General features: G+C 39.4%; 1 protein-coding gene across 1 annotated transcript in view; it reads right to left on the bottom strand.

Annotated features, from left to right (window-relative positions):
- Positions 1-24,328, bottom strand: part of RTN1 (reticulon 1) — a 217,338-nt gene that overhangs the window by 98,441 nt on the left and 94,569 nt on the right. The gene's annotated exons all lie outside the window — the stretch shown is intronic.

Here is a 24,328-nt window from a genome sequence, read left to right as displayed (position 1 = left end):
ACACTCTCAACACATCACACAAATACACTCACACAAACATGCACTAAGCCCTTAGGATATACTCCAAGACTATTCCAGGGCATCAAATCATAAAAGTAAAAAAAAAAAAAAAAAAAAAAACACGTAGTAGCAATAATATAATAATACTAATACTAATAGCTAATATCTAAGTGCTTGCCATGTGTCAGAGATAGTTCCAAGCATTAAATTAACTCATTTGATCATCAGAGCAATCCTAGAAGAAGGGTACTATCATTAGGCACATTTTACAGATAAGGAAATCCCAGCCAGGATTCAAATCCAAGAGATCTCAAAGTTAGGAAACATTCCCTAATACCCTTCACACCTCCTTAAGTCACTTTGTGAAGTTTTCTTTAAAGTAATTTTGAATCAGTTTTATTACAAACAAACTTGGCTTTTGTCTTTTCCTAGCTCTCTTCTTGGTTACTCAAGCCACTGCATATCTTTGAGGAATGAAAAAGTGCAACGCCTCCAGCATCTCCCACCTTGCACCTGCTGTTTTCCTTCCTTGGAGATCTCTTCCCCCAGATACCTGCCAACCTGACCCCTTCACCACCAAGTCTGCTCAAATGTCACCTTCTTAAGGAAGATGACCCTGACTACTCTCTCTCTCAAATTTCAACTGGCCCTCCCCTCCCCACCCCCTGGCAACCCTGTGCTCTCCTACCCTTCTCTGTACCTTTTCTTTTTCTCATAACACTTGTCTCCTTCTACAATATGCTTAATTAACCTATTTATTGATTCCCTATTTATTGATTGTTGAGGTGTGTTCTATGAGGGCAGTTTTATTCACTAAGGTAGCCCGACACCTAGACCAGGGCCTGGCACATAGTAAGTACTCCAATACTTGCCAAATAAAAGAAGGTAATTTTGAAGTTCAGAATAAAACCCAAATAATAGGATTGTGTGAGAAGACAGGTTGGACGTATTTTAAAGTTTCTTTCACCATATGGGCTCAGTCCATAGGTAGACTTCACTGGAAGCAAGGGGAATCAATCCTGAGGTATTTCTCCACAGACATCTGGACCTGGGGATTCTCTAGCACAATTCTCTGGAAGCACTTCTATGTATTAGTAAGTAATTAGTCACCAGAAAGTAAGGAGGGTCTTGCCCAGGGATATAAAGAGCCTGGAAGTGTGGAGAGTGGGGAAGAGGATGCTCTCCTGGAGAATATGTAGTAGGTGGTGTCAAGGGCTGTGGCAGAGTCGTTATCATTCAGCTCCCACCTGATGCTTCCCCTGCAGGAGCCACCCCAGGGCTTCTGGCCCTGACCACCTATACCTGGCACATGGCCCACAGTCTCCCGCCATCAGTTCTCCTACTACACCCAACTGTCCAATACACAGCCACTGGCCCCAGGGCTCCACCCTGTCTCACTGGGAAATCCTTAAATTCTGCAGCCGGGCATTTGAGATGATGTGAAGGCCATACAGCCTCACTCACAGTTCTGTCTCGGCTGCTCCTCTCACTTAGCCTCCACTCCGGGCACACAAAGCCCTTTACAACCTCACACTCACTCTGTCAGCCCTTCTAGACCTGCCTTCCACTCGCCAATTCAAACTCTGAGCTCTGGCTAATATAAACAACCAACACATCCCCAACACTTTATCCTTCCAATCTTCACATCCAAATCTCTGCCTCAAGCCATTAAATGTAAGTAGCTTGAAATGCTTCCTCCTCCACAATGAATTCGCTGACCACACCTGTCAGGATGTGACCCCTTCCCATTGTCCTCCTTTCTCTTTACTGTTGCAGCTAATTTATTCTGTTTATGCAGTATGTGTCCATGTCATGTCCTACTAACCTGCCACCTTCTGGAGTTTGAGGCTCATGTCGTGCACGCTATAGTGCACATAGTAGGTACTTGATACAAAATGAATAAATGAATGAATGTACCAATCAGTCGGTGAGTAGACTTATCCTACACAGCTACTGAAAACAAATTAGAACTGATGCAAGTTGCAAAGAGGATGTTTTTAATCTGTCATGTGAAAGAAAAGTCTAGAATTAGAGTTATTCCACAAGATGATGGTGCTGTGTCTCAGGAATAAGAGTGTTTTAATCCCCTGGGGCACTCAGATAGAGAGGGGCCCAGCACCTGTCTAGGCAGGAGCAAGCATTTAATGGGAGACTGGATAACACAACTGCAGAAGTCCCTTTCAAGCTTCTCTGACTTTTACACTGATTGGCTGCCGCCAGAGTCACACACAGCCTCCTTTACTTCTTATCCCTTAACCTATAAAAGAGACTCAATATAATTTTCCCCAAGATGATGCCATAAAGAATAAAGGCTTCCCAGACATATAATGATAACTCAGGGAATGGAATCTGGGGTACATTTACATTATTTGTGAGTCTATAAATAGAATCAGTAGTTAAGAAGAACTCCTACCCCTGAAATTCTTGTTCTGTCAGCTTTGTCTTGCTCAAAGAGCCCAGCATAAAATTGACAGGACCCTGTTGCCATACTCTGCACATACCACCAACTGAAGGAAGAAAAACAAAGCCATGGGGAACCTGGGTGGCTCCATTGGTTAAGCATCTTACTCTTGGTTTTGGGTCAGGTCAGGATCTCAGGGTCGTGAGTTGGAGCCCAGTGACTAGCTCCATGCACTCGGTGGAGAGTCTGCTCAAGATTCTCTCTCCCTCTCCCTCTGCCCCTCTGCCTGCTCACACTCACTTTCTAAAAAAATAAATAAAATCTTTAAAAAACGAAGAACAAAGTCATTTGTATAAACCACACATTTTAGATGGGGCCATGTTAGGATCCTCATAAAATCAGCAACAAATAATGTCCCATTTTCTTACACTGAGCTGAATATCCTGAACATTTCTCTTAAGTCCTAACTTACTGAAATGTGTATACATTATGTAGTGCCTGTTAGATAGAACTCGTGAAACTAGAAAGTCCTTCTAGACCGTAAATTATGTGAGGGCAGAGTCTCGTGGGATTGTTAGAACAGAGAAGTGGAGCTGAGCCTCAAGGCTCAGGAAAGCCAATTAATTCTTGTCAGCACTTCCTGCAGAGCTGCCCAATGTGAGAACTGAGGCAGAGAGCAAAAGCCAGTGGCCCCAGGTTGGAACCAATATTGTTACATTGTTAAATACAAATCCACCAAATAAAAGCGCTTTCCTTGTCTGGGCTAGAAATGACTACTTTCTTTATATAACCAAAGTTCCTTGGAAAGTCTGACTTCCTCATTCACGCTGGCTGTTTCCTTGGCTGTCTAGAAGTTTGATCTGGGTGGAGGCAGATGTACATCGAGAGTCAATGTGTGGATCTGCAGATGCTCTCTCAAGAGGCAGCGGCGAGACCAGAGGGCACAGTGAATTCAGTTACCTGCATGCATTTAAAATGGGATTGAACCTTCAATCTTCAGTTGATGCCTGGCAACTGGGTGGCTCAGTGGTTGAGCGTCTGCCTTTGGCACAAGTTGTGATCCCGAGGTCCTGGGGTCGAGTTCCGCATCAGACTCCCTGCAGGGAGCCTGCTTCTCCCTCTGCCTGTGTCTCTGCCTCTCTCTGTGTGTCTCTCATGAACAAATAAATAAAATCTTTAAATAAATAAATAAATAAATAAATAAATAAATAAATAAAATTTCAATTTACAAGTAGGTGTTTAGGAATGTGCTTACAAAAACAAAACGAAAAAACCTCCACAAAACCCTGAAGGACTCTCATAGGCCACTATTTCTAGCCAAAAGCTAAGTGGAAGAAGAATGAAAACAAGCTCAAACTATTGTCATTGGATCACATGTGTGGATAAAATCAGGCTTTTGTGTCTACTCATGTCCTAGGTCAAAAATACTAATAATGAGCTAGACAAATTCTGGGACTTCACAAAAGGTGAGTGTTTTATTTTATTTTATATTTTTGATTCCCTGGCCCAGACAAGGAATTTTGATTCCCTGGCCCAGACAAGCCCAGACAAGGATTTTGATTCCCTATTTTGATATAAAATCAAAAAATTTTATATTTTTGATTCCCAAAAACTCTGACTCATCCTCACAGAATTGAGTTCCTTGAATTGGTGGCCTACAGCTTAGTTTTGTAACTATTGGTTGGGAGACTATGGGAGCCTCTCTGTGAGTCAGTTTATTCATTTTAAAAATGTGGGCAGGAAAAGCTCCTCTTGTATTGGCTGTTAGGAGGATTAAATGACATAATGCACTTAGCTCTGTACTGAGCATATAGTACACACTCAATAAATGAGAGCTATAGATTTTATTATTACCTCTATTTTCCAAAAAGGATACTAGCCACTTGCAACACATTCCCACCTGCCTATTAGTTTGGTACTTTATCTGTAGTGAGGTGAGATCAGGAGTTAAATCTAGACAAAGCACACTCATGTTGCACTCTGGGATCTGCCTTAAATGCTCAAGTCCCCAGAGTGCAAGGCCATGGCTGTCTGCACAGCATCATGAGCAAGTGGTTGTTCCTTAAGTACTTTTTAGTGATGCAACTGACGTAGATCCTGTTGTGCATGTGGTGATGTCTGCCTTGAATGTGAACAGTTGAAACTTACCAAGAGAATAGACAAAAAAGGACCGGAAGTATTCAATGCCTATGGGTGAGGTTTCTCCCCTTGTGGATAGACCTCATTCTGACTCCTCTGGGTTAAGAGAAGGGATTTATGGTTTAAGATGATACTTTATAACTCAATAAAGCCCCTCTTACTGCTTTGTTTTTTTTTGTTTTTTTTTTTTTAATTTTTTATTTATTTATGATAGTCACAGAGAGAGAGAGAGAGAGGCAGAGACACAGGCGGAGGGAGAAGCAGGCTCCATGCACCGGGAGCCTGATGTGGGATTCGATCCCGGGTCTCCAGGATCGCGCCCTGGGCCAAAGGCAGGCGCTAAACCGCTGCGCCACCCAGGGATCCCCCTCTTACTGCTTTGAAATGGAAACAGAGAATGCCAGAAAGAAAGACTGATGACACCAAAAGGTTTTCTCAGCACAGAGGTAGATAGGCTCCATTAGAGAAATCTGGTTTAAAATATTTTTTTAAAAGGGGGGGTAAAAAAAGAAAAATCTGGTTTACCCTTCTCTCTGGATTAAAAACAAAACAAAACAGAAAACACCAATGATTGTTTGAATAGAACCAATACTTACAGATATAAGGGACATTAGTCCCATTAAATTGAGAAATATATTTTTAAAAGGGGATATGGTAAACAAACAACAAACAAACTGGAATGGCAGTGGGGGTGGAATGAGAGATACACATTAAAATTCAAGAATTAAAGGCCAGAAGCAGTGACCCTGAGTGAATCTGCATTCATTTTTCCCTACAATCATCTGCCCTTAGGCTGCCTGTGTGATGGATGGCTGTAGCCTGCACAGTTTAGGCTGTAAGGCTTTTTCCCTGAAACTCCCACTCATCTTTTCTGAGCACTGAGATATCAGCAGGCCCACAGTATGGAGGCTGTGACACATTTGACAACAGAGCCATTTATGAGGGATGACTATACCAGGGAGGCTCCGGGAGCCTCCATGTCACCTAGAAAACATTCTCCTCCTGAAATTAAGTGGTCTGTGATTTAACATAAAAAATGGGTGTTGAAAAATCCAGGTATACCCATTCTTTAAAATTTTATCTATGTGATTAAAGTAAAAAAAAGAAAAATGAGCCTGCATTCTCTAGCAAAAGACGCTAAGCCAAAGCTGATGGTAAGTTTGGGGTTTAAGAATATGAGTAACTACTCTTTCTTTCTCCAATTTCCTGCCTTATTTAAAGCTTGCCTGTCAGGATAATAGATTTAGCTGTTGAGATTGCAAAATTAATGTTTAATAAAAAAAGATTCAGCAAGTTTTGGGGTTTTTGTTGGTGTTTCCCCCCCCCCCGCCCCCCCCCCCCCACCCCACCATATGAAAAGCCAGGACTTGCCCTGCCTGTGGAGTTTTCACTTTAGCAGAGGGAAAAACCTGGCCTGGCAGACAAACCACTGTTTAAGTTTCTCTGACTGTTCTCAGTGGTGCCTTGGAAAGCATAAAGCTGCAGAGCACAGAGATGGAATGGGAGTGGAAATTCTGATGAGCTTGGAAGTGTGGGATATATTTTGTCTAAAGGTGAAAATGTGATTCTATGACCTTCTTTGGGGGACAATCATGTTTGGGAGGAAAGAGGAGGTAAACATTTATAATTTCCTTGGATATTAAGAAAAGGTTCCTAAAATCCTACATGGACTTCCTACAGCCTGCCTTTCTAAACAGCTTTACTGTTTTACATTTCACAAACCATAAAATTCCCTCGTAAAGTGTATAGTTCTGCAATTTTTGTATATTCACAGAGTTCTATAATCATCATCACTATCTAATCTGCTCACCTAATTCAGGCGCATTCTATCTACCCTGATGCTTTCAATACAGAGAAAGCTCTAAGTTACCTCTGCCATGCAAAGAATTACCTTTGGAACATACACAATAACTATCCCAGCCTATTGATCATTTGTGCATAGAATATTGCTCTCTGATTTCCAAAGAGGAAAATAATGTTTTTTTGTCACATTATTTCAATGCTATGTATACATGAACAGAAAGAAAAGGTACATTGGCAGGTATTACGCTGAGTGAAATAAGTCAACTGGAGAAAGACAATTATTATATGGTTTCACTCATATGTGGAATATAAGAAATAGTGAATGGGTTCATAAGGGAAAGGAGGAAAACTGAGTGGGGAAAAATTAGAGAGGAAGATAAACCATGAGAGACTCCTGACCCTGGGAAACAAAGGGTTGCGGAAGGGGAGATGGGTGGGGAGATGGGGTGACTGGGTAATGGGCATTAAGGAGGGCACGTGATGGGATGAGCACTGGGTGTTATACTATATTTTGGCAAATTGAATTTAAATAAATATTTTTAAAGGTATACTATATATTTGTAATTAATGGCTCATTTGCTCCTTCCCCCCACATAGAATCATCTAGCTAACGCCCATAGTTCCTTTTATGTGATCTTACTCCCTTACTCCCATTCCATGGCTGCCTCCTCAGTGGACTCAAATCACCCTCCACTTGGACGGCTATGAAAGGTTCCTATGTGTCTGGCTTCCAGCCTCACCTTTTCTTCTGTGTGTCACCCTGCACATGGCTACCATATTCATTTCCCTAAAGCCCTCCTTTGACATGTCACTTCTCTGCTCCAAAATCTTTGGTGGCTGTCTCTGCCCATTCTATCACTTAGAATTCAGGATCCTCTTCGATGAGGTCCCAGTCTGCCTTTATGGTTTTATTTCTGAGCCTGTTCAGGAAACACACTTGTTCAAGCCCACAAACATGAGAATTTCAACTTCTATACCCTTTGCTCAAGCTCTCCCCTTGAACTGAAAGGCTCTTTTACTCCATCCCAAGTCCAAATAAAGTCATTGGCGATGCCTTGTCTCCTCTAGGAAGTGTCCTCCTGCCTCCCCAGCTCTCAGTGCTTTCTCCCTCATCCCTACTCCAAGGGCCATGACCATTTATTTAGGGCTCACTGTTTTTTCTGCCTTTGCTGGCACCTATCTTTTTTCTGTATACTGTGGAAAACCATGTCTTATACTTCTTCACACCCCTGAGTTCCTAGCTCTGTGCTTTGCACATAGCACACACTCAGTAATTCTAACTGGATGACTATCCCCATATTACCATCTGATTGGGTCATATTCAAGAGCTTTTGGAATGAGCTTTATCATCAATCAGTATTAGTCCAATTTTTAAAATTTACTGAACACTTAACCATTGTGAAGCACCAAAATGAAGGACATTCCTATGCTTACATAAGCTTAATAATCTACTGTGTCACAAACATTCACCATGGAGCCATTGTTTCTAAACAGGATTTTGGATCCCCCATGATTGCTTATGGCAGTAATGCCAGGGCAGGTCACAACTGGAGCAGGGAGGTACCAAATGGAGCCCCGACATTTAGTATATCTTGATTTATCTTTCTGGTCAGGCATGGTGTTATTAGAAAAAAATAAAGAAGGATCAAAATGATTCTTTGTGGGGTGCCTGGGTGGCTCAGTTGGTTAAGGGACTGACTCTTGATTTTGGCTCAGGTCATTATCTCAGGGTGGTGAGATTGAGCCCCACATTGGGTCCACGCAGATTCTCTCCCTCTGTCTCTGCCTCTCCCCTTGATATGCATTCTCTCTCTCTCTCTCACACGCATGCACTCTCTCTCTCTCTCTCTCTAAAAGATAAAAAGCATGTTGGGGGGGGGGTTCTTTGAAGTCATCTAATCCCAAAATCTCATCCACCAGATTAAGGATTGACCATTTCCCAACTTTAGTGTGAATATTTGCATTGATGGCATCTCACTGCTTACTATGCAAGCTGAATTATTAATAAGTGTTGTGTTGTAGTTAAGAGCCTATGCTGTGGGGTCAAGTGCAGCACTTTGAATACTGACTCACTCCTGTGTGAACAGGGGCAGATTTCCTAATGTCTTTTTACTTCAGCTTCGTCTATTAACAATAATTACCATCTCTTAGGATTTTTGCAAAAACTAAACAAAGATACTGAAATCAAAACACTAAGCATTATGCTGATATATATGAAAGGCTCACTATTATTTTTTAAATTTAGCTTAAATATAACTCTCTATTGCTTTCAGCCTTTCCCCCAGGTATGTCTTCATAATCTATCTGTAGAAACAAACACCTGAAATAATTGGTAAACAATATGGCATATGAAGAGCTAATCCCCCTAATATATAGTGAGTTCCTAGAAATCAAGAAGCAAAAGCCATCTATCCATTTACTCAATAATAGACAAAGGACAAGAATAAGCACATTGCATGGAAAAGTCAATATAAATGACCCCAGAACATAAAAAGGCAAGTTAAAACAACCCTACACCCTAAAATGACATTTCTCCATTTTCAGACCAGGTAAAACTCAAAAGTTTGACAACCCACTCACTGTTTGGTGAGCCTGGGGGAAACAGGCACTGTCATACTAAGCGCAGGCTGGCAGGCTGGTACAATGGGAATATGATATACCCCTAGGGAAAGCAATTTGGCAGTGTCTCTCCACATTATAAATTCATTTACTCTTTGAGCCAGCAATCTTAGAGAAATTATTCTATAGACATCCTTGCACATGTTTAAAGTGAACATGAACAAAGCTATTCATCACAGCATAGTTGGAAATAATAAAAACTGGAATCAACCCAAATATCCATGATCAGGGCCTAGTCAAACAAATTATGTACTTTTATACATAGATACTGTGTGGTTCTATGAAGGAATGAAGACAATATCCATGTACTAATATGGAAAGATTTCCAGATAAATACTATTTATTTATTTATTTATTTTTATTTATTTATGATAGTCACACACAGAGAGAGAGAGAGGCAGAGACACAGGCAGAGGGAGAAGCAGGCTCCATGCACCGGGAGCCCGACGCGGGATTCGATTCCGGGTCTCCAGGATCGCGCCATGGGCCAAAGGCAGGAGCTAAACCGCTGCGCCACCCAGGGATCCCCCAGATAAATACTATTAACTGAAAAAGTAAGATGCAGAAAATATGTTATAGATATAAATACAGATACACAGAATGCTAACTTTCTTGTAAGAAAATGAAAAACTAGGACTATATATTTGTATTTGTTTGTGTCTGCATAAAGAAACACTGAAAGAATACATGAGAAATTATTTATTAACCATGGGTTTGGGACAGGAATAGAGAATAACAGAAATAGAAGGGAGAATTTTCATTGTATCCTTCTTTTTATTTTTTTTCTGTATTTTCTTTTTTTTTAATTTTTTTTTTTTGTTTATTTATGATAGTCACACAGAGAGAGAGAGGCAGAGACACAGGCAGAGGGAGAAGCAGGCTCCATGCACCAGGAGCCCAACGTGGGATTCGATCCCGGGTCTCCAGGATCGCGCCCTGGGCCAAAGGCAGGCGCCAAACTGCTACGCCACCCAGGGATCCCTGTATCCTTCTTTTTAAAAATGGTTTTCCTTTTCCAACAAAAGAATGTATACTACTTAAAAATTTAATTTTATGTTAAGACAAAGAAAAAGAAAACAATGTAGGATGATAGTAATAGTGTTGCATTAGCTCTGATGGGAATCCCCAACCTAGCTTCCTTCTTCCACATGACAGACACTCAAAGATGTGAAGGCAGACAGGTCCTCTTCCTGGTTCTGATGGCCCAGGCTAAAACCCTTCATTCTCTCCTTCTTGTGTTTTGTTCTCTCCGCATTGAGTTCCGAAGAGACACAGATCACACCTTGTAGTCACTGCTTTCCTCAGGCTATGCATACCTGCTAGCAAATAGATTTTGTTTGGTAAATACTTATGGAATGAATAAATATGTTTCCAGGCTCATCATACTGGTTTCCGTTGGGGGATGGATACACTGCAGTCTCTCCTCTTCCCTCTAAAATCTGAGCTAGACCTGACTACAAGTCAGTGAGCATAGAGACGATTCCCTGTCTGGTTTTGATTCCCTTGATGTAAATTTCCTATTTTTATTCATAAACTTTTAAGTTTAACTTAATTTTAATTCCAGTATAGTTAGCACACAATGTAATATTAGTTTCAGGTGTACAATATAGCAATTCCACCACTTCCATCCATCACCCAGTGCTCATCACAGCAAGTACACCCCTTTATCCCCATTGCCTATTTCACCCATCCCTCACTGACCTCCCCTCTGGTCACCATCAGTTTTTTCTCTAGAGTTAAGAGTCTGTTTCTTGATTCACAAACTTTTAGACCTGACACTCTGCACTATTAACCCCTGTTGCATATGCAGCTAACCAAAACACGTGAATATATACGTTGTTTTATTTCTCTAAATAAATGCATAATTTCAAAATGTATTTTAGCCATTGTACTGGGTGTATTTCATAAGCTTGAAAGACATTAAAGTCAGAGGCAAAGAATATTCATGATAATTGTTGATGACTTGCATCTATCATGTAGAACACCTCGAAGAAACCCTAAAAAGGGGGATTTACTTCAGTCTGGAATAATCCACAAAATCAAGCTAATGCTAGTGCTGGAGTTGGGGTCTTCTCATTTGAATGTGTTTTATTAAGGGAAATGTATGCCCACAAAGCCTACAGCCATTCTTGTAGGGCTGCCACCAGTCCATACTGTGTCTTAACAAAAACAAGAACAAAAAAAGATATTCTTCAGGTGGACACACACCTGTGCGACAGGCTTGCATCCTCTGCTGAAAGTCTTGGATTTCGTGCCAGAGTTGGTTATTGAACAAAGGCCACTGGGATCTAAAACAATGTCACATAAAGCTTTGAGAGGTCCATAAGGAAGGACAAATACGGATGACAACTGGGGAATAATACTGCTAGAAAGATGACATGGCATGTGATGTGTCATGATGTGTTATGAAATATGTTATGGCATGTTATGGTGCGGTGTGGTATGCTGTGTGGTGCCACGTGCTGTATTGGGGTATATTGTGGCATGACATGACATGGAAATACATGGCATGGTGTATGGTGTGGTATGCTTCTGGGTATGGCATTTTGGGACAAAAAAATCACAGGTGTCAAGAAGACTTGGAGTTCCATCTTCATCATGTTACTGACCTTTAATGTCATTAAACTCTCAGGAAAAGAGGAAGATAACAACAATAACATTTAAGTTACATGCTCACTATGCTTCAAACAAAATAATTAAATGGATTGTCTCATTTTAAGCTTCAACAGTTTATGGGACTCTTTATTTCTTTTTTTTCCCACCACACTCATGCTATTGAAGCTTTGAGAGGTCAAGGAATTTGCTCTGAGGAACACAACCAGAAATGACAAGACCAGAACTTGGATTTAGGGCAATTGGACTGCAAAGCAGATGCGATTAGCACTATTCTCAGAATTGCCTGGAGGATTAAAGTAGACTAAACGGTTTGTGGCTGGCTTCTTAAGCAAAGCTAGATGGATCTGATTTGGAGTCACGTCACAGCTAATAACGCAGTCAAGTAGAAAGAAACTGTCTGCACGATCTCTGCACAAAGACTCAGTGGCTGATCAATGTTGATTTCTTACATAAATCGTTAAGTGGTTGTGACAAGAGAGTGTGTGTTCTAGGACTTCTGATTTAACTGAGAGTCTATCAAAGTGGATTTTAAAAACTCTTAGGATGACCTCCTTTTGGAAGTACCTGGGTAGAAGACAAGCCTTTTACTTTGAAATGTAATTATCATTAGCTGCCATTTTGCCTTTGTACAGCATTTATTCTTCCTCAAGTTCTCAAAATCTAACTCCTATGTTTTGCTAGTCATGGAATATTTGAAATTTGATTTGGGGGTTTTGAGCATTCCTAATTTCAAACATAATTTCATACTGGAATATATCTTATACAACCGAAATAGGTGAATGACATCTTGGGACAAATTAGCTTAAAACTGGAATTTGGGGGGCACATCAGTTAGGTCCTTTGACTTTCACACATACACATAGAATCAAGATCAAAATATATGTAGAAAATGCATTCTACTAGGTGTACAAAAAATAGACCACAGAGGTAGCCCTACTAACCAAGGAAAGTGACAAGAAAGATGAATGTCCTGTATTCATTTTGCTCCTCTAAGCCCTTTGATCTATGGGCTGAGGTAAACTGTATGCTTAAAGCAAAACAATAACTCAGTCATTGATGTGCCAGAGTTTGGGAGTACTGATCCAGGTGGTTCTCAGTGCTAAGGTAGGAAAGTATAGCAATATTTCTTTTCTTTCTACTTTCTTTCCTTTTATCCACAGGAAGAAAAAGGACAATAAACAACAAGCAATAGATTCAAAGTATACATAATTTCTGAAATTCATGCAAAATTTCAATCACCTGCACATCCTAAGGGAGTAACTAAAATATTCCATTTTTCTAGTGTAACTTACCTAAATGATCAATAAAAATACATTGTGGGGTTCTTCTTTAAATTACTTTTATGTAGGCTCTATGCTGGGCTTGAACTCACAACCCTGAGATCAAGACCCGAGCTGAGGTGGAGTGGGACACTTAACTGAGTGACCCAGGCATCCCCTACATTGTGTTTTTAGGAATTTGGAGAAGGGCTGCTGTTCAGAGAATAGTGAGACTTGCTCTGGGGCTTTGAAAATAGGTATGATTTTAAAGAGACAAAGGGAAGCAGTTGGAAGTTATTTTAGGGGCAGAGATAATAGCAAAGTCAAGGGCAAAATAATGAGTAGAGAAGAATCCCGACTCCAACAGAAGAGTTTGGGAAGCAGAGGAAACTCAGGTCAGAAGGAGTGGCTGGGATTATGGAGCTGGCATGAGGGTTCTGTAAAGGTGGTGGGACGTAGGGATCCAGTGATTGTTTCAGAGTGATTAGTCCATAAATAGCTTCCACAATGGCAGTATATAGGTTGGGGGTCATGTCAAATAAATTTGTGATTTATTTTTAAATTGTAAAAGTAATAATACATGGTCACGGTAACATTTTTTAAAAATATAAACATACACAAGTTAAAAAGTTAGTCTCTATCCCTATTTCCTGGTCTCTCTGAGAGAGAGAGAGAGAGAGAGAGAGAGAGAGATCTACTTTATATTTAGAAAGTCAGTATTCCATAGAATGAATGTTGTAAAATTCATTCAAGCATTCCCCTTTTGTTGGACATTTAGATATCACTATCCTTTTGCTGTTATGAATTATGATGCAATGAACATCTTTTGAGAACATAACTTTTTGATAGGACCGACCACTGAGGTCAAGAATGTAAATATTTTTAACTATCTTTGTACTTTACTACATAGCTATTTGAAAATGGCCCTGATAAAAATTCTTCTTTGTGTCAAAATGGAAGAATCAAAAGAAAACCAGGCAAAGAAGGAGCAGGATTCAACAGTACAGAGGCTAAGAAAAAGAGTGGTTCCAGCAAATGCTATGAAAAAATAGTAAACATTCACTAGGACTTGCAGTTAAGCATAGCCTGGAATTCCAGACCTCAGACACAACAGCTCTCAAAGAGACTAGAGAAGATGAGTTCAAACAAAAGACTTTTTACAACAGAAGTGCCCAATTAGGAAAGTATCACAGGATTGCAGGGATTGAAGCTCAATCTCAAAGGATGAAGAATTCACAGAAGCTAAAAAATAAAATAAAATAAAGAATCTCTGAGGATGGAATTCTGGTGCTCTGATGTTCAGTCAAACACATTCACAAAGTTGTGTGAATTTCTATATATTCCATCTGAAGTTTGGACACCATCTCACAAGTCATCTTTTTTGAACAGTCTGAAATGAATCTGTCATGTTTGAGGTGAAAAAGTTGACTCTAAACAAGCTACTGTGTGAACAGTTGAAATTGCCTGAGGAAAACCACAAATAAATAAAAGCTTGCAGAGGCTACTGCATTTCTTTGCCCTGTAAGATCTCATAAAATGAGAGCAGAAACCACCATCAAATGTGTCCTGGAAGAGGAACCAGTAACAAATTACTGTGTCAATAATTCAAGATGAGTTTAAAAACTATGAAAATTAAATTTTCATAGTTTTTAAAAACTCTTTAAGATAATCCGCAGGACATCATCTGCATCTGGTGTTTGGAGCCCTCCAATCATGACTCCTACGACTGTACTCTGTTCTAGTTAAGCACTGAATTAACAGATTGGGCCACAAACAAAAGTCAATTCTATTTAAGTGTGTGTTTTTAAAAAATTGGTTAACAATTAGCTGGAATTTTTTTTTTTTAAGATTTTATCTATTCATGAGAGACATGAAGAAAGAGGCAGAGACATAGGTAGAGGGACAAGCAGACTCCCCACAGGGAGCCTGATGTAGACTCGATCCCAAGACCCCAGGATCATGACCTGAGCCAAAGGCAGATGCTCAATCACTGAACCACCCAGTTGCCTGCAATTAGCTGGAATTTTAATCTGTCCCTCAACAGAAAGTAGTTTTTCAAAATAAATGTTTCTTGAAGAGAGCATTTAGAAAGAAAACAGAGAATCATGTTTCCTCTTTCCTAAACTGTGTAGAAACAGGGCCAGAGTTGATGTATACCTTCTGTTCTATCTTTGTTATTTTTGCTCCAAACCCACGTATGCTATTCAAACATATTACAGTTGACACTTGAATGAAGCGGGGGGTGGGGTGCCGACTCCCTGCACAGTCAAAAATCCATATATAACTTTTGAGTCCCCGATACTTAACTACTAATGGCCCACTGTTGATCAGAAACCTCACCAGTAACATAAACAATTAATACATATTTTGTATGCTAACTGGATTATATACTGTATTCTTACGACCAAATAAGCTAAAGAAAATCAAAAGAGAAAATACATTTACGGTATTGTACTATATTTATCCAAAAATTCTCATATAAGTGGACCCTTACAGTTCCAACCTAGGCTGTTCAAAGGTGGCTGTATTTTTTATTTACCTGGAAGTTTGTAAGGCAGATGTTCATATTTTGAAAAGAAACCAAGGGTTCAAACAGCTATACAGCTGCCTATTAGCTGATGCTAATTGTTTGTCAGAAGATCTCAGAGAGACCTTTGAAAATGATTCTCATTAAGGGAATTCCTTTTTTTTTTCTTTTTTTTTTTTTTTTAGATTTAAAAAAAATTATTTGAGAGAGAGAGCGTGAGCGGGGATAGGGGCAGGGAGTGGGACAAGCAGATTCCATGTTGAGCCGGGACCCAGAGGGGACTCAGTCTCATGACCCTGGGATCATGACCTGAGCAGAAATAGAGAATCTGGCACTTAACTGACTGAGTGAACCAGGCACCTTTAAGGGAGTCCTTTAATTCAATTCTTTAATACTTCAGCTTTCTTCTGTGAATTGCAAAATTAACAGTTTCAATATTATTTCTTAATATATCTTTATATCCTCTATGAATCTTCTCTTCTTGACTAAAAGAAACAGAAGGTAATTTACCATTTGTTGAATACTTGCTATGTGCCTGCCAGTCACCCTGCTAATGCCTAAAGCTTCCATCAAGTTAATCAATAAATATTTTGAAGCCAAACCTAATAATAATATAACAAATGTGATTTTTATTTAAAAATCAGTGTTTATCTTTCAATGTTTTTAAACTTCATTCATCCAATATATACTGAGTGCCTACTATGTGCTAGGTACTTATCCCAGTTTCTAGGGGAATAACAGTGAATGAAATGGACATGTAGGTCCTGGCCCCACAGAAGACAGAAACAAACCACAAATGAACAAAAACACAACTATGCAGGCATGAAAGGGACTGCTAATTATCCTATCCCTCTCTCCTTTAGCAATAGACAAACTCCACCCCCCCACGAATCTACCATATGGTCATCCAGCTAAATACGATACTCCCCAACCTCCCTCTAGGTATGGACACATGACTGGGATGTGAACAAAAGCCATGTGTGTTGTTTCTGGATCCTGTCTTTAAAGAAGAAGCTGGTTACCCTCCACCCTTTCTAAGCCCTTTCTGTGAGCTGGCCCACCAACATGGTCTAGCAGAGGAAGCTGACCCTTGAGGGGGGTGATGGGCAATAATAGAAGGAATCAAGTCCTGGATGACTTCTTGGGACAGACTCTCACCTGCTTCTGGGCTGTTAAATAAAAGAGAAATAAAATTCCAGCTCTTCTGAGCCACTGTATTTTTTTTTTTATCTCTTTGTCATAGCAGTTTAGGTTGTCCTCTGACTAATACCAGTAAATCAAATAACTTACAGTTATAATCAGTGCTTTGAAGGAAACAAACGAGAAAAAAAACAAAAGGTTATCAGTGGGCAGGGGTGGATGACTTTAGAGAAGATGCGCAGGTCACTCGGAGGAAGAGACATTTGAGCTGAGACCAAAGGATGAGAAGAGGCAATAGGGAGCTTTTCAACTTCTCTATGGTGCCGACACCCTGTGTTTTGACTGTATTGTTTCTCTTACTCTTGCCCACAAACCAGGGTGCAGTTACTATACACCTGTACAAAGTCCTGGGGCAAGGCCATTACTGGAGTATCTGCTATCTCTGGATGTACCACTGTGACCACCTTTATGTGAAACGTCACGTACATCAACTGACGTACCAGCCAATAACAGAACCTATAAATAGTTGTCTGCCTTATGCCTTACCTTACAGTCAACACTAGACTGGGAGATACCTGAGGGCAAGCACGGTCCCATTGTCTCTGTATCCCTAGCACAGCACTTAATACACGTTCAATACATTTTATTGAATGACTAAGTTTATAAACTGGATTCACCAAGTACTTGAGAAATTCCCTCTTCTTTGGCAACAAAAAGTTCAGACCTCAAAATGGCTCTACCTTTTAAGACGGCTTTTCCAAAGGCCTGATAATGATCCAATGATTAAAAGGAGGATTTAGATCATCTGCCCTGCCCTCAGTTGGGCTGGATAACCCGAGGTAACTGAAGGGTGGCTGTACCTCAGAATGGTGGATGCATTGTGGCTCCTGATCTGGTCTGCTTTTGGCACCTTTGCTCACATGCCACAGTGCCCTGGACTATGCTTAGAGGACTAAACATGTCCTGCACACTCACTCCTCTGTCCTGGTCTCTATTATCAATGACTCAAGGAGAGCAGCCTTAGCCATGAAATGACTATACTGGGGGCCTTGAGCTTTGCCACTGACATGTTTACTTAGTCCTGCTTTCCTCCTTTCATTTAATTCCCTGTGACTCACTGTTAAACAAAATACACTGGCCAATAATAAGAATGACAATAGCTCATTTATTTAACTTCCCTATGTGTTGTCAATGCATTAACTCATTTAAATAATAACCCTTAGGCAGGTGCTATTATTACCCCCATTTTAGAGATTAAGAAACTGAGAATTAGAGAAAATAAATGACTTGAACAAGGCAACACACTATTAAGGTTAACAGTCATCTTGGTTTGCTCAGGACCAAACGGTCTTTCAGGACAAAGGACTTTCAGTGTTCAAAGTGGGAATGTCTTGGACAAACCGAGACAAGTTGGTCATCCTACACGTTGCTGAAGAATCTGACCCTGGTATTTATCTATGATGCTGTACTGCTTGATTTTTTTTGTGTGTTCATCATTGTTATGGACTGAATTTAACCCCCAAAATTCACACGTTGTAATCCTTTCCCTCCAATGTGATAGTATTAAGAGATGGAACGTTGGGGTGGTAATTAGACTTAGATGAGGTCTTGAGGGCAGAGCGCTCATGAGTGAGATTAGTCTCCAGAAGTTGTGAGAGTGCTTGCTGCTGTCTGCTCTCCCCAACGTGGAGACACAGCGAGAAGCCTGTAACCCAGGAGAAGACCATCACCAGCACTGAACCAGACTGGCACCCTACCTCAGACTTCTAAGATCCCCAACTGTGAGAAATAAATTTTTGTTGTTTATAAGCTTCTTATTTTAGGGTATTTTGTTATAGCAGCCTGAGCTGATGAAGACAATTACTAAAAAGAATGGAAATTCTCTCTAGGGTATCTGGCAAATGTTAAGTGAAAACAATGATAGCCAGAAAGTCTTTTACATGAAGTCATAATATTATGCACTGCAATCTCTCCATCACAGGGTTTTTAAAACACTATTAACATACGAATTTTAAGAGAGATGCTTGCTTTTTTTCTTGAGACAGAGAGACAGTCATGGAGTGGGGGTAGGGGCAGAGGGAGAGGGAGACAGAGAATCCCAAGCAGAGTCCACAGCCAGTGTGTAGTCTAATGTGGGGCTTGATCTCATGGCCCCGAGATCATGACCTGAGCCGCAATGAAGAGTCAGATGCTTAACTGACTGAACCACCCAGGTCCCCTAAGAAAGACATTTTATGATTTGATGCCTGAAGAAAGTATCAATACATAGCAAGCATTTCTTTTTTTTTTTTTAAAGATTTTATTTATTAATGAGAGAGACAGAGAGAGAGGCAGAGACACAGGCAGAGGGAGAAGCAGGCTCCATGCAAGGAGCCTGACGTGGGACTTGACCTGGGGTCTCCAGGATCACGCCCTGGGCTGAAGGTGACGCTAAACCGCTGAGCCACCCGGGCTGCCCCATAGCAAGCATTTCTTAGGCTATATATTATGAACATGAATATGAAGATTTACTATTAAACCTCATTAGAAATGAAATACATTTTTTGTGAACACTTTCCCCAGCAATGAGTTGTTTTGCCTCTAGAATTCCAGAACAACTGATGAGAACTGTGTTAGGAAGCCTGAAGGAGCAAGGCCTATTCCTTGCTGAACCCGTCCCAAGGAGCAAGAAGCTTAGAAAGCAGAAGATGGAAATGCAGTCTCATGAGATCAGCCATGCAGATCTTGTTATGTATTAAGAGTAAACTTAAGCAGAAGATAAAAAGAGTTATTTCTCTTTCACTTTATCACACAATAGTCTTACACAATCCCTGTAAACATCAAAGGCCTAAGCACCTCTTGGCTGGTTCAGGGGGAAAAAAATCCACCTTGATTTATCATGTGGATCAATTGACACTAAATAAGCAGAACACAATAAAATAAACAAAGCAAAAGCCAAAACAATATAGAACTTGCGATTTCAATGATTAATGTATGGTTTTCTTTTATTTAGATGATTGGGCTCTGGAAATGTATCAAGTATGTACTAAGGCCACTTCAACATTCTTAGACCCCTATTCATTTCTATGGTTCTTTCCCAGAATTTATCATAGAAAACCTTAATGTTTTAGTTAACCTTATGTATGTATGTATTATGTGGATCTGTATCTTTATTTTCATAAACTAGAAATTCATAGGAATTAATAGTGATTAGATCAACTACAGATATTAAAAAAAAAAAGACAAAATTTCAAACCAAGTTTATTTCCCAGAAGTCTTGCCAGCCTTGAATGTTTTATTTAAAGAATTGTGTAGGATTGCCTGGGTGTCTCAGTCGGTTAGGCGTCTGCCTTCGGCTCAAGTCATGATCCCGGAGTCCTGGCACTGAGCCCTTGTCTGGATCCCCGCTCAGTGGGGAGCCTGCTTCTCCCTCTCTCTCTGCCTCTCCCCCCACCCCCACTTGCACTCTCTCTGTCTCTCAAATAAATAAATAAAATCTTAAAAAAAATTATGTAATGACATGAGCTCCTCTTCCTATATCAAAGTCACCTATCATCAGCAGGATGTGTATTTTGAATTATTTCTCTAAAAGCTATGATGGACTCATGATGACCCTTTTATATTCTCATTCCCCAACTGATATTTTGGTCCTATATTTGCAAAATGGCAGAGTAGGAGCAGGGAGCCACTACAGTCATAGAATCTATCAAAATCAAAGGCCTCTGTAGGGGTCTTCAGTGGGCTTCTCACCAAACAGGCTAAGAATAACCAAGAGTTGCTGGTAGAGCATCAGTCTGAACTATGCACAAGAAGTACAGGCATTGCTTTTTAAGGTGCCAAGTGCATCTGTGAACATCATGGAGGTGTGTGAATCATAAGCATTCATAAAATGTCATGCCTAAATTAAGTCTTATCACCAAATAGTATTTATTAAACACCCACATACTGCATAGGCATGGCAGTATTTGAGACACATTAGCAAAAGAATGCTGTATCTTCAGCCATGAAAATACTTCATAATAAAATGCCAAACTGCTGCTGGAGGCCATAAAGATTATTCTTTCACTGTGAATATTCTCACCATAAATTTCAAATAAACAGTGGAATGGGGTAACTTCTCCCATATGGTGAAATCTTCACTGGAGTGCTTCATGTTCAATTATCCTTATCAGTAAATAAAAGGCTTATATGCAAGTATAATTATGCTTCTCTGGGTATGACAAGACATTCTCAGAAGAATTACTCATGTATGAATTCACATCATTTTGCACTGTGTGTTTTAAAATTATGAGACCACAAAAAAATGCAAAGAGAAGGAATGTCTACATTTAAATTGTCAAAGAACTACTTTATTTTAGACTCCAGTATACTACTCATTATTTATTGCTATTGCCTTTTATAATCACATCTAAGAATACACAGACTAAAAGATTTCATAAAAGCTGGACAAATAGAATCTGTGAAAATAACACTGAAAATTACTTTTTATATGTGGAGGCCCAGGGCACACATAGTTGCTGGGAAAATAAAATTTTTAGTCAATCAACTGATGCCTCATCTACAGAACATTAAAAAAAGATCTGTTTTTATATCATGTAATTGGCTTTTTAAAAACTGAACTGTATTAATCAACCTGTTGTTTCCACATTTTTAGAAGGATCCTGAGGTAGTTTTACATTTGAATGAGTTATGCTATCTGTTGGGATTTTTTTTTTTATTTCTTAGTTACTTTCATTTACAAATGTGCTCACTATAAGTCAATTCCATTGTTCAATTTATCAACAATTACTTTTAACTGCTTTCAGTGTGCTAGGCATTCTATTTGGAAATTTAGGTGCCAAAGAAGCAAAACAAGGTCAACATAGCAGCTTATACCTTTCCAAATTAAGTTCCATGACAGCCTAATTCCTTCCTCTCCTTTCACAAGATTTAAGAAAAAAAATAAGGTGCAATAAGAGGAAATCTTTGCTTCTAGCTGATTCCTTTGCTAACATGTTGCTAAATCAGGCAACTATGACTAGGCATCTTTTAGGTCCCTGCATTTCTGCTCAAGGAAGCTCCCAGGCTGTGAAAAACACTCATTCCTTAAGATGAATGAGACTGAGACACAGCTTTTGTCCTTCATTATTTAATATCTCAGGTTCTCAAAAATGTAGGCAAACCACAAATAACATCCCTATTGGTCAAGAAGGGACTCTTTTTTGCCATTTTGGATATGGCAAAATTTAGAGCTTAGGAACAAATTAAAACATGTGTTATTTATGAAACCTTGTGACTATGTCTGAGAGATCCCTGTGATTGAACTCCAGTTAAATGGTCCAGCTCTAGGTGATGGAGCTCTATGATACACCAGTCATTGTACTCCTTTGGATAAGGTTCAAGTCATGCCAAATTTACACTGCATTCTGTCCCTTAATGAATACCGACTGTTACAAAAAGATCCCAGAGCAATGAATTTCAGATGGTTTGCTATAAATTAGTATAATAGTAAATTTATTAATTAATGGTTATAATTCCTTACCTTTAAGTAGTTCATAAATTAGGCCTTAACTGTATTATCCTTTCCTGAAGTATTTTAAGTGACTCCTCAACATAAGAGGGGCCCCAAAGACAGTAAAGTTCAAATCTTTTTTTTTTTTTAAGATTTTATTTATTTATTTATTTATTTATTTATTTATTTATTTATTTATGATAGACAGAGAGAGAGAGAGAGAGAGAGAGAGGCAGAGACACAGGAGGAGGGAGAAGCAGGCTCTGTGTCGGGAGCCCGACATGGGACTCGATCCCCGGGACTCATGGGCCAAAGGCAGGCGCTAAACCGCTGAGCCACCCAGGGATCCCCGTAAAGTTCAAATCTGAGAGACATATTTCAAAAGGTATTCTATCTCATTAGCTATAAACTATTACCATGCCTAGTTAGCTATATATATGTAAAAAAATTCTCACCATTTATTTCTTGTTACAATAAAAACAATACCATATTAAATCTCATTAATAAAAAAACTAAAGGTAGTATTAAATCATGTACATTTACTGTTGTGGTTCCAAGAATAAATGAGGAAGCATTCTATATCTATTATGTATATTCTGCTGCTAAAAGCTAATTTCTGAAAAATAAACCAGCACAGAAAAGAGAACTCACTTTAAACCAAAAACAATATTCATTTACAGGGGATAAATATTCTCATTTTGGATTAAACCTTTAAATAGCTCACAAAAGCTCAATTTTCCATGATCAAGTATCAAAAGTAGTTGTTCTATCATGTGAAGAGTCTCCTAAAGACACTGCGGTGTCCTCACCTGAGCTACCAACTCATCCCTCTATGTCTAAGATTCAGTAGGCACAAGGGCATTGATAAGGGCTCCAACAAGGGTTGTGGGAGCATTGTCAGTTCTCAAGTATGCAGGGGTGATATATCTTGGATTTTCCTTTACTGTCTTTTTTCTCCTTTCTACCATGCTTTTTTGACAATCTCATTAATTATTACACCCAAGAGAAGATGAAAGAAAAGGACAAGAGACAGGAAAAGCAAGGAATATTCAGCCCATCCTCTGGTACCTCATTTTTGGCATATTCAGAAAGGGATATCATAATAGGATGATGGAATACAGTGACTGAAATAAGGATTTTAGATTGTATGAAGGGGTTTTTAAAAGATTTTATTTATTTATTTATTTGAGAGACAGAGAGAGCACATGCAGGGAGAGAGGTAAAAGTAAAGAGGGAGAGAGAGAAGATTGGGCTGAGCAGCAAGTCCAATGTGGGGCTCGATCCCAGGACCCCAGAATCATGACCTGAGCCGAAGGCAGACACTTAACTGACTGAGCCACCCAGGCACCCCAGATTATCCGAAGGTTTTATCCACTTAGACCTTTCTTTTGTGTTAATAACGGAGAGTTATTGTTATTTTTCCATTATTGAAATATGTGTTTCTAACTAGAATATCAAATTTACAAATATTGGGCTAGTATTTACACTATGGTAAAAGAATATCTATAATGAACTGCTAGTACCACTTAAATGAAAGGAAAACTTTAAATGCCTTAAGTAGCAGAATTATAACATAATGCAACTGCTGAGTTAATGATAGCATAATTCCTTATTGTTCTATGACCAAAAAAATATGAATTGCTTACTATAATCACTTTAAGCTGAATTTCCCCCCAAAGCATTCTGCATCCCACCAGGTAGAATGTGGAATCAACTATGAACAAAAAGTGTACAAAAGTGATGTATAATCTATACAGCACTATACAGATTATTGTAATTTGGCTCTGAGGGGCTGGTTTCTTTCCACCTCTGCAGTTTTAGCTATGTCACCTGCTGTTTTAGCTGTGTCGACATGGGCAAAATTGAAAGCTGAAGTAATTAGGCAAATAATTCATGCCAAAAATATGACTGAGAAATAAACTCTTTGGCAGTCTCACTCTACACTGATAAATTCAGTTCATAATAGTCCAATTCTTTACTTTTTTCACCCAAAAAAACCTCAAAAAAAAAAAAAACATGTGAAGTCACTGAAATTCAGGTAATTTGCATTCAGAATCTAATATTTACATACACATTCCTTTTTTATATTTAAGTTGAAGATTTATTTATTTATTTTGAGAGAGAGAGAGAGAGAGCATTAAGTGTGAAGGGCAGGGGGAGAGGGAGAGAGAATATGCCAAGCAGAGTGCACTGAGCATGGAGTTGGATCTGGGACTCCATCTCATGACCCTGAGATCATGACTTGGAAACTAAGAGTTGGATACTTGACCAACTGTGCCACCCAGGTGCCTCTACATATGTATTCTTAATGTTCCCTTCTGAACAAATCACAAACTATAGGGACAAATCTGATC

The sequence above is a fragment of the Vulpes lagopus genome, chromosome 6 (genome assembly GCF_018345385.1).
Source record: "Vulpes lagopus strain Blue_001 chromosome 6, ASM1834538v1, whole genome shotgun sequence".
NCBI lineage: Eukaryota > Metazoa > Chordata > Mammalia > Carnivora > Canidae > Vulpes > Vulpes lagopus.
The sequence above is the reverse complement of the archived record's forward strand: the minus strand, read 5'-3'. Positions and strand labels throughout refer to the sequence as shown.